General features: G+C 40.3%; 1 protein-coding gene across 1 annotated transcript in view; it reads left to right on the top strand.

Annotated features, from left to right (window-relative positions):
- The window catches only part of bbs9 (Bardet-Biedl syndrome 9), a 196,700-nt gene that overhangs the window by 32,360 nt on the left and 152,101 nt on the right, over positions 1-12,239 (top strand). The gene's annotated exons all lie outside the window — the stretch shown is intronic.

Raw genomic sequence — 12,239 nt, 5'->3', positions numbered from 1 at the left:
TTTTCGTGCAGCTGGATTTGTGAATATCTTCCATAATCTGATGTTATCAATCACTTTTGTTCTTTTTTTTTTCCTCCTCTCAGCCTTTCTTTGTCACTCACTCTTTCACTCACACACCATACAGTACACACAACACACACATTTATCCAATGTTTATCCTCCTCTCCTCCTTCATCACGTCCTCCTCTAAAGCACACACACACACACACACACACACACACACACACACAGTAGTGACTGAGTGAGTGTGTGAGAAGTGTGTGTCAGTATGTGTTTGTTCAGCCCTTATCAGCCTTTACACTGTGTGTTCAGTCGTCTAGCTGTAAGAGAGGAGAGAGTCGGTCACCTCGGCCAGACGTCGGTAACTTTGATCTGAATCGCCCCCAGACGCTGCGTACACACAACCTCCGAACCCCCTAAACACTGATATCTGCCGTCGGCTCATTAAAAGAACATCAACCATCCCGTAACACACCATTTGCCATTCGCTCCGAGCTGCTTACACACGTCTGTTCTCCTCTGTTTGACTCTTTCCACCTTTTGTGTTGCGTTTAGACGTGCAAACGTAAATTTACAGGGTGTGTAATGTAAACCAGTCGGCTTTTATCGGAGGCTCCTTACAGCACCATGAGAATACACGTTTTTTAAAATCTGTGGCCCCGTCGGGAGTTGAACCTCCAGGCTAACCGTGGCGGTGTCGGTGCCTCGCTCTGCCTGGCGGTCTACATATGGAGCGGGTCTCCTTACGTTGGCTGTGCACCTACAGTTTGTTTTCTATGGTCTGGCTGCAGAAAGCAAAATCCTTTGACTCATTGATAGACTGATTGTTAGACCGCCTGTCATCCTGCCAGGTTAGAGATTTCTGTAAAGACAAGTACGTCCAGTTTCTAAACTTGCTGTTGACATATTATAAAGCAACTGTTGTTCCAGGTTTGTTGGACAAACTTTCCAAGCACGAGAAGTTTCTCGCTGTCGACATTTGCCTCCATGTTGTCCATAATCAATCGTCTGTTGTGGCTTTTTTTGTTTAGTTCTTTTTTTTAAAATATATTTTCTGTCCACCAGAGTTAAACTACATTTGTTCTTACTTAACAAACCATTTTTGGCTATTTTTTTTTTTTACCTCATTTAAAATGATCTCCGGTGTGGTTTACCAGGATGTGGAAGCCAACTGCTCTGCACACACGAATGAATAACGTGATTGATTGAAAGTGTCACACACCACACTACACACTATTATATGTCATAACAAACATCACAAGTACAGTGTGTCTCATTTCCACCTTAATGGTACGATGAGCATCTGTTGAAGGCTGCATTATCATATTTCTCACATTTTAAAATGCTGCTGCATCAAGACAAGACATGTTCCTAAACCTGACTGGTTTTCACTAGGGATGTACGATATTGGATTTTTTGCCGATATCCGATATGCCGATATTTCCAACTCATTGTGGGCAATCGCAGATACCGATATATGCACATATTTTATTCCAGCTGGCTGAGGAGAATATTACACATGCAATCATAGATTGTATTGAAGAAGAACTTAGGAAGACTGGAGTTCAGGAGCTCAGCGTTAAAACTTTAATGAACCTGCCAAGTAGGTGGAACAGTAGAGTTTTCATTGAGTTTATTAGACAGATGGGATTAATGTGTAGGATTAATCTTTGGTCCACACTCCGGAGCAGAGAGTGGCGGTCATGCACCTAATAGGCTGGTTGCCAACCGCCGTTATAAACCAAAAAGAAGACAGTCAAGGTGTTTCCTATCTGTGCAGCCAAACACAGCAGCTCTTCCACGGACTATTTTACCCTGATGGTCCCGGTGCTTCCTCCTCAGGCTCCTCTTCACTCAAGCTGCCTGTCAGACCTGCTGCTTCTTCCCACTTTAACCTGAATAACAGACTGGGGCTCGGTGCTCCTGTTGGATCCACATGGAGAGCCGGGGCTTACGTTAGCTGAGAGGCTAGTGGAGCGTTAGCAGCAGCATGGCCGGAGGGATGTACAGCCAGCTAGCCTCTGCTAGAAGAAGCAGCTGGTCTGACGGGCAGCTGAGTGAAGTGGAGCCTGCGGAGGAAACACCGGGACCGTCAGGGTGAAACAGTCCGTGGAGGGAAGCACAGTTATGTGGCGGAGGAGAAGGCAACAAATCGGCCTCTCATAATCGGTAGAAAATGTGCCGATATTTCATTTTAGAGCTTATATCGGCCGAAACCGATGACGTGCCGATAATATCGTGCATCCCTAGTTTTCACTGCATTCTGTTTCATGGTGGAACCAAAGCAACAGCGTTAAAATGAGAAGCGTCTTCCTTTTTATTTTGAAGTATGTGATATAGACGATGCACAGTGTCGGCATAGACACTTGTTGCACCATCAGTCCGTGTTTCAGAAATATTCTCATGTGTAAAAACCCTCAGTAATCACTACTTCTGAGATGTCCAGAAGCAACAGCTCCAAACATTATTGGTCACCAACTGAGATGAGGAGGAGAGGAAGAATGACCAGTTTTGTCTCGTCATTACATTTTAAAAATTATTTTTCATTTTAAGCATCATGTTGTCACTTACATCGAGTAAGTTGAATGAATTTAAATTCCTTTTTTATGTCCCAGAATTCACAACAGGAATGTTACTGCTGGACCTCGTTTCCATTTGTTAGTTTGACTATTCTTCTTAAATATTATCATGAATTATCAACAGAATGATCAGTACGAGGTCATAAGTTCAATTAAATGCTACAGGTCATGCTTAGATAATGTGGATGGTAACTAGAGTCATTTTTTGAAGCACAGAGGCACAGAAACTGGATTACCTCTAGAAAAAAATGTCATTTTTTTTCCTCCCAAAACTGCTCCCGACATTCGCTGAAACCATCATCCATCACAGAGGAGTAGTTGCTAAGTTTTTTTTTTTTTTTTTTTTAAAGAAGGACCAGTATGGATTGTGAATTTATGATTTCAAGATGTGAGCAGCAGCATTCTCAGGCAGTTGGAACACCATCCATTTATTCTGAGCCCTGAATCAAACTGACCACTGCTCTCTGCCGTGATTCATGATGTGTCTATGCTGAGACGTAATGCGTTTTACCACAGTGCATTCTTATCTGTACATATACCGTACACGACCTCTATAACTCTTAATGCGAACATGATGCACTTTTCTTTTTTTCTTTTTTTTTTTTTGCACAACACACAGTATATTTCCTGTAACTTTTTGTGTCGGTTTCCTCCATTTATTAAAATGACACTTTTTTTCATATGACTTACATTTCATATTCTGACACATGTTTTATATTTATTATTTCTTTTTTTTTTTACAATATGATGTAATGCATATTTTAGCAGTTTAAATCTATACCTTTCCCCCATACATTTTTCCAGACATGTTATAATGTCGGAATCATGTATTTTGTATATAATATATAGAATATATTTCATTTAGATTTAATTTTTCTTCTTTGCATTGTATTATTGTTAGATGCTGCATCATTATTTGCTGCACTAAACACCTATTCAGTGTGTTTATATTAGGGGTGTGCCCGAATACAAATACGTTATTCGGCAAAGCACAAATAGTTTTTTTAATGAATATTTGTTTCATACAAATATTTTAAAAATTATTTGTTTTCAGGAAGAGAAAAAAAAACATGTTAAATACCAGCGCACAGGTCGGTTACATCACTATCTCAGTGTCTCTCCTCTGCTCCGCTGTGACATCTATCAGTAATGACGGAGAGTCACATCCACCTGCTACATGACGCACATTTCCTAATTTGGACATCACTCCTGGAGTTGGGGGTGTTCCCCAGAGATAAAGCTGAGCTACTGACACACGCTTCATAAACACTTATTGTAACACTTTAATTTTCTAAAATTAAAAGCGACACAATACAAATACAAATAATTTTGCTGCCTCAACAAATACAGACACAAATACAGATACTGGGCTCTCTGCACATCCCTAGTTTATATACGTCATGTATATGAGAAACCATTTTTCTGTGATTGGGGTTGGAGATCAGAGAGACCTGATTGGTGGCCTGGTGGTTAAGACAAGTCGCCACATCCCCAAAAGAAACCGGATTCCCTCCTGGAGAAAGCCGATTTCTTGGCCGTGTATGTATGTAACTGGGTTTCTAATTGGCTTTTTTTTTTTTTACATATGAGCGTGTACTTTACAAAGACTTGCAGAGCAGCTGGATAAGAAGAAAGATCAATACACACAACCAGACGGTCTCATATTCAGATCAGTTCTATCCAAAGACCAACTGAAATTTGTAAAATAGTGATACTAAATAAACATGGCTGCTCACTCAGCCAACTATCAACATTTAATACTTTTACACTTTTAAGGTTGACTATCAGCATGTTTTTTTTGCCAATTAACATAGATACAGTAACGTGTGTATGTTACAGGAGTGTCATGAATGTCTCGTTAGTCATTTTCAATTTTCCACCTCATGAATGAACATAAACTGTAAGCAGTGGCTTTGCATCAGCAGTGATAGCTTCCATGTCTGAGGAGACAACGAAAAGCACGCCAACAAAAACTCAAACATAATTAAAAGTAAATTCATTGAAGAAGACGCCAAAAAAACTGCACCAAAAAAAAAAAAAGGCTTCTGGATGAATCCGGTGGTTTGGTTCTGAGTTTTTTCTTCTTCTTGGCAGCGGCTCCCAACGTTTCACTGTTTCTATATAAGATCAGAGGCCGTGACTCACTGCACTGTTTACACAAGTTTAGGTAGCGGTCACACAGGTCAGATTCAGAAGCCTCTCACATACACACACAACTAAGTCATATAAATACTTACACATACACGCGGTGCGATTTGCCGAGAGGGATGGAGGGGATTTAACCCCCGCTGGTCTATATATCCCTGCCTCTGCTGAGTTATTTTTCATCCCCGATGGGGACAAAAATTTATCCCCCTCATAGTGATTTATGTTGCTTCACAAATAGACCATATAAAATATCTCAAATAAAAATAGGCTATTTAAAAAAAAAAGGGGGCTGTAATGTGAGAGCAGTGTAAAGTCTATAGAGATGATGCAGCGTCGAGGCTACGTGATGATGCAATAAATGGACCAGAGGTTGAGATCAGAGATTTGCAGAGATGTGAGTAAAAGAGGGGCGACACGCTGCAGTTGACCCCTCCACAGGAAAGCATAAAAAGAAGATAGCCTATTTATTTTCATGACAGCATGTTGTGATTATTTTTTATTTGATACTGAAGTTTGCTGTTCATAGAGATGAATTTATCAGTGACTTGCAACATTAAAGCTGTGTCTCAAATCGCTTCTGGTAGTCCACTTCCATGTAGTACACTGTGTACACTATGTACTTACTGGTGTAGTGTGCGAATTTCTACAGGGTAGTGTTGTCTCAAATCAAAGACAGCCGGTGTTCACTTACCGGAAATGATGATCGCAAATTAGCATTAGCTAGCGTTAGCATTCACGTTATCGTTCAATCATTACAGACTGCTAAATTAACCCAAAAAAGTGGTGCTTAGTGCTAAAAAATACATGAATAACTTACATTTGTATAATGTGGCGATGGTCACCATAATTACAACGTACTCGGCCACCATTTCCAGTTCGAAAAGTGGTCCCTCCCCTTCTGCTACGCGGCCAAGATGGCGACAATGGAGGGCGAAAAGTGTCCATAGTTCCACACTCAACTTTTTGACTGTTTTGAGTGCTCCATCCGGGTGCATTTTCCCATACTTCTCAGTGTGAACGCACTTATGCACTCAAAATGTTGAGTGTAAATACAGAAGTTTGCGATTTGAGACGCAGCATCAGTGTACTGGCACGTCTGGCAGAGCGGTGCTATCTGCAGTACCGAAAGGATTGTTGGGGGATTTAACTTTAACCTTTTGTTGTATATGATCACATATCACATCCCTAGAATGAAAATATTGCACTATTTGATGAATTAAAAAAAAAAAAAAAAGAGATTAAAATATTCCTGAAAAATGTAATTGTTAAATTTCATAATTATTTTACAAATGTTGCTGTAACAGCAGCAAAAAATAGACTAATATGCTTCATAGTTTATATAGGCTCACCATGCGTCTGATTTATTTCCATGAATAAAAATGCTTCACAAATACCCCCCCCCTCTGATTTTTTGCACAAATTGCACCCTGCACATACATATCCATGGGCACATAAGCATAAACCCATGCATGTGTCACCCTAATGTAGCTGTATAAATATAGAAACGCACCCATTGTGAAGTACTTCTGAGTGTGTGTGTGTGTGTGTGTGTGTGTGTGTGTGTGTGTGTGTGTGTGTGTGTGTGTGTGTGTGTGTGTGTTTATGTCACGCTCTTTTGTCTTCCCGCACACAGAAATTTGGCGCTGGCTTCCACTAGTCAATCAACAGCTCTACTGTGAAACATGAGAGCTACTACACACACACAAACACACACACACACACACTTACACACACACACTTGCTTTCTGTCTTTCTTCTTCTTTCTTTTTCCTCCCCTCTCCTCTCACCCCCCAACTATGTGACCCCTCGCTGGCCCGCTTTGGCCTGGAATGGCTTGGCTCAGCTCTGCAAGCGGCCAGGACGACCGCGGCTGACCCTTAATGGTCAGATTTAACCCCTGAACCGAGTGATTTACATCCGTTACAGTCGTGGAAAAATTAAGGAAAAAAAAAAAATTAATGGAGTCTGCATGAGTTTTAATGAATGCTGGGAATTGGCTCAAAGGAACTGGATCCCAGTCACAGTCAGAGTTTACTGGGTGATTTTGTCCAGAAGATCACTCACAGTTTATGGATTGAAGTGGCTGTATATGGAATAAAACCTGCTGTATGTATGGTACACTATATATGTAGATGTAAATCATGCAAATAATGACAAAACAATACAAAATTTAATGACAATAGATTAAAAAAAAATGTTTTTCTTTGTTTTTTTCCAGAACAAATTGAGTTAAAGTTTTCAGAGTTTGTGGTGATGACAGATTGTGAAAACAGTAACTAGGAAAAATCAAGTCCATCATGTTTATTTACTTTAACTAAAGATAAAATGAAAACCTTTGGCATCAATAAAACAAATATATCTACAAAAAAATCAATCTTTTTGACTTTTTGTGCAAGAATTTATCCAGTGGCAAGATTTTATTTTATTCAAACTCAAAAAAAAAGATTCCAGTAAAATCAGATAAATATGTCAACTTCATAAAATCTCTATTTAATTCTTATAGCATTTATAACTCATATATTTATATATGTAGTTATGTGGTATAGAAACCCATAGCTTCTCCTTTATCCTCCTTTGTTTTGTCATTTGATGACTCGTGCAACTTTTTTTTTTTAAATATAGAAATACCAAAGAAGAAGAACAGATGCAAGTAGCAGCGACAGAGCAGCGGGTGTTACGGAAAAACGTGGCATTAAATAAATGTAATGTAGAGAAACACAAGCGACGCTAATAAGAACAACGCTGCTAGTGTGACACGTCCTCTGTCTGGTTTTCATCATCATCATCTTTATCTCTCTCTCTCTCTCTGTGTGTGCTCATTTTTCTCCTTCCTACAACACACAGATTCATCTTAACAAACACTTGCACAGATGCAGTTACACAATAAACCACATGTACAAACAAGCAAACACACTGAACTATCAGAATTATAAGCGTCATCGTTTTTCCTTAGAACAGTATATGTTTTTGTCCTTCTGCTGCAGCTGCTGTGTGTGTGTGTGTGTGTTGCTGCCGCCGCCTCATGTGTCTTTGATTCTCGACGTGCATCCACACTTGTCTGTGTGTGTGTGTGTGTGTGTGTGTGTGTGTTCAGCACAAGTGCGAATGTCAACTCCAGTTTATTTCCAAGTGTTTTCTGCAGGGATTTGTTACAAAGTGCTTTGCAGAAAAACAGCGGACAATAAAAGTGTTGATTCATGTGTTTGTGTGTGTGTCTGTGTGTGTGTGTGCATATGCTGTTCAGTGTTTGGGGGAGTGGTTGTGTGTGTGTGTGTGTGTGTGTGAGGAGGAGGAGGAGGAGGAGGGGGGGGGGGAGTTGAGGAAGAGGGGAGGTAGCGCCTTCTGACTTTTATTGTTATTCCAGTTTTTATTCGTCTCAGATGGCGACTCGATTCCCTGTTCACCACACACTGCCTCCTTTGTTCTCTCTCTCTCTCTCTCTCTCTCTTACCTTCTCTCTCACTCTCTCTCGCTCCGACCATCTATTCCTTTTTCTTCTTGTCATGCTGTCCTTCAATGTCTTTATTTCTTTCCCCTTCCCTCTACCTGCTTCCCTCTTACTTTCTTTACCTTCTCCACATGCCTCCTTCCCTCTCCCGCCTTTCTCTCTCTCTCTATATGTGTCTGCGGCTCTTTTCTTCTCCTCCATCACACACACACACACACACACACACACACACACACACACACACACACACACACTCCTGCACACTTGTCAAGCACGCGGTATGATTTCCATACAGATAACTAACTTTCACACTGCATTAAATGGTGATGAAATTAAGTTAACTACAATTTATTTCCTTTTGAAATTACTCCCATTAAGAAAATTGGGTTTTATTTTTCTAATGAGCTTCACCGTTTATGGATGTTATTTTCATTTGTACAATGATACTTATTCAGTTAAAAGCTAAATCAGAACTAAGAAATACATATTCCATACGTGGATTAAATTATTTTTGTTTGGATTTAGTGTATTTGTGTGTTTGTGACTTTTTTGTGTCCTGACACACAGATATACAGTAGCTGCACTTTAACAGTTCAGTCGTACTTTCACAGTACAATGATCATGGAATCAATTATTGATAACTGAATCGATCAAAGTATCATGAGTTGTGTGTGTGTGTATTATAATTATAATGTTCTTTGATCAGATGTTTCCTGATCTAAATCATAACTTTGATAAGTTCAAACTTAGACTAAACTTATTGAAGTGTAGACTTTTATTTTGAAAAATATCTTGCTGCTGCTTGTGGTAAAACAACATTTAACAGCATTAAAGCAAGAAGTTTGTCTTAAATGGAAGAAGTGATTTTTATTTAAGCAGCATTTAGGTATTGTTTCAAAAACTCTGGCTTTGTACTGACACTGATATCAAAAAATATGAAACGGCACAGACCTAATTAATTCACAAACTACTGTACTTTGCCAGACAGGTAATATAGAAACAGTTATGTCTGTAACTATAGTGAGCAGTGTTACGGAGGTATTGGCAGCCTCAGTCTTCACTAACACACCAGAAAGCAAACAGAAGTGAACCGAATCTGTCAGGTTCATGCTTTGATGATGTAAATGTGCTGATATTTATTTATTTCTTTTTAAAACCTGTCACATAAATCAGTACACATGTGCAATAAATAAATACGCTGCGTAGATACAGATACATGTACTATTTTTCACACTGATATTTTCTTCAGAATTGGAGCCATTGGGAACTGTTGATTGACCGCAGCAGCCATGTTTCTATTTGCTGTTACCACCGAATAGATTCTCACCATATGCGTGAACTTGTTTGTGCTCTATTTTCCACATGTTGCTTTCGTGTTGCCAAACTGTGGTCATACTCATAAATTATATTTGGTAGCTCTAATCTAAACATTCAAAATCCAGTGAAGAAACCAGTGCTTGTTTGAAGTGGATTTTGAAATGAAATGTTGGATGTGTTATCTGTTTGGTTGTCGACTCTTTGGTTGAGATCAGGTTAGTGACGTTTAAGGACCCGACGCAGCGATCCGACCTCCGTCCTGACCTGTAGGGGTCAAAATTCAATGTTTAACACCACGCTGATGGTCACCTCAGATTCCCTTTGTTTGCCTCTGGATGTGTCAAGATGTTTGATTGCGTACATGCACACTCCACACACACACACACACACACACACACACACACACACGCACACACACACACACACACACACACACACACACACACTCACACACACGCAGGTAAAGCAGAAGCAGACGGGAATGTCTCTGAACAAATTTACCTCCCAGATTTTTTTTTTTCTTTCAAGATGTTTTGCTTTTTATATTGTTTGCACATGGTAAAGAAGGATCGATGTTGCAGCGCACACACACACACACACACACACAGTAGCACACACACACACACACACACACACACATACATCCCTTTCCCATCTACTTGTGCGGTACAGATCCCCATCTCCACCCCTCTTGACCTCTAACCTTTTCCAAACAGTCAGTAGTCGGTTTAACCTGAGCTGTCAAGTACTATAACCTGAACCCTGAGGATAGCTACAGCACCGCACTCTACACACACACACACACACACACACACACACATTCCTACGACTATGTTAGAGCAACATCTAAGACCACATTTTCACCGAAAGGTTTTTTTGCACTCGCAGATTTTTATGAAACTTGCATCCTTTTGTGCCTCTTTGTCCATCTTTTGCACAAAGTCAGGTGTCCAAACGAACACTGAAACAGGTTTTTCCTCACTGTAATCATTCCTCCTGTTAATACTGACCATTAGAATATCCTCTCTAAATGCGCTTTCAGTGTAAGTGATGGTGGACAGAAACTTTTAACAGCCAGTATGAACAGGAGGAATGATTATTGACTGACTATTGTTTTAGGAAAGACTTGAAAAATTGGAGACGTATCCTTTAAAAGGAAGCAAAATACCAACATGGAACATTAGTCTTTGCACCGCCAAGAAAACAGAGCCCATAAACCATATTAGCTTGTCATTTTTGTGTTTAAACAACCCTGAATTTGTGAGCGTTCATGGTGTTTTCACACAGGCTACAGTCGCAGATCGTTCTGAACTGCCTGAGAAAAGAGGACAGAGGAGGAGGCAGACGGAGGGAGAGAAGAAGAAGAAGAGTCCCTTCTTCTCTTTGGAGGAAATAGGAGGGAGGGACTTTGATATGAAAGGTGTAGAAGCAATTAAAAGGTGACAGAAAGTTAGAAAAACAGAGTTGATGAGGGTGAGAAGAGAGGAAGAAAAGGGTAGAAAGAGGTTAAGAAGGAGAGGTAGAGAAGTGGGGGATTGTAGTCTCCTTTTGTAGAGTTTGTTTTCCTTGGCAGTGATGTTAATGGGTTAATGTGCCTGGGAACACTGGGACCAGTCTGAACAGTCTCTCACCGGGTCGGACCTCCAGGTCACACAGACCGACACGTAACCTGGATTTCACAGGTTTGATGCCAACAGCGACTTGTCCCGATGTGCCTGAATACATCATAACAAGCTGAAGAGAAAAGAGGCAGAGATGGATGGAGAGAAAGAGAGAGAAAGAGGAGGGGATTACTTTGTGTCTCCTTCGGTGTTGTTTGTTGGTCTTAATGGGCCTGGGAACACTTAAAGCACTTAAACCAGTCTGACCAGTTTGACCTCCAGGGGACAGAGGTTAAAAGCCTTCTGCTGAAAGACAGGATGACAGGGAGGAATGGAGTGAGGGAAAGAGGAGAAGAGGAAGGCAGGGTGAAAATGGAAAGATGGAGGAAAGAGAGAAGCGGTGAGGATGCAGAGGAGGGAGAGAAAAAAGGGAAAAGATGAAGGTGAGTTGGAGAAGAGAAGATTGAAGAGTAGAGGAGAGATAGAAAGTGGTATCAACCGCACTGTTTTAGACAACAAATCCTCCCAATAAAACAATAAAATATCCTGATCTGACTCCCCTGTTGGCATGACGACATCATCCTCATATAGCGCCATGGTTAAGGTTTGGCTAGGTTTCGGGAAACATCATGGTCGGGGTTAAACTGAGTACTTAAGGTTAGAAGAGCTTCGTTCTCATGGTTATAACCACATAGTTAAGGGGGCGATGGTGGTCATGATTTTTAAAAAAAAATAATGTCGACTCATTGTTGTAAATGGGAAACAAACAACAATCTCCTGTGTTTAAATCTGATGTTTTGTTGAGCCATCCATCCACGCTGACTTCCTCCGTCCTCCTTTGTTCCCGTCATACGACGGCCGCTAGAGGACTTCCGTCATCTTGGGACCGCTTGCATAAACAGTTTTCTTGAGAGGACAGTCGTCTCATTTTGGATTATATTGGTTTCAGTGTATGTCCGAGAAACTGCAGCACAGAAATACCAAAAGATTTTTCAAAAATGAGAAAAAAGTTCTTATTTCTAAGCAGTTTAATGTTCTGCATTTTTAGGGATTTGAGTCTTATAGATTTTATTATTTATGTTGTATCATTTCCAACGAAATTTATAGTTTAAACCTACAGTTTATCCACTGGTAACTGGTTCCATC

The sequence above is a fragment of the Thunnus thynnus genome, chromosome 10, assembly GCF_963924715.1.
Source record: "Thunnus thynnus chromosome 10, fThuThy2.1, whole genome shotgun sequence".
In the NCBI taxonomy this organism is placed as follows: Eukaryota; Metazoa; Chordata; class Actinopteri; order Scombriformes; family Scombridae; genus Thunnus; species Thunnus thynnus.
Note: the sequence above shows the minus strand (reverse complement) of the source record. Positions and strands in the feature narration are given on the sequence as shown.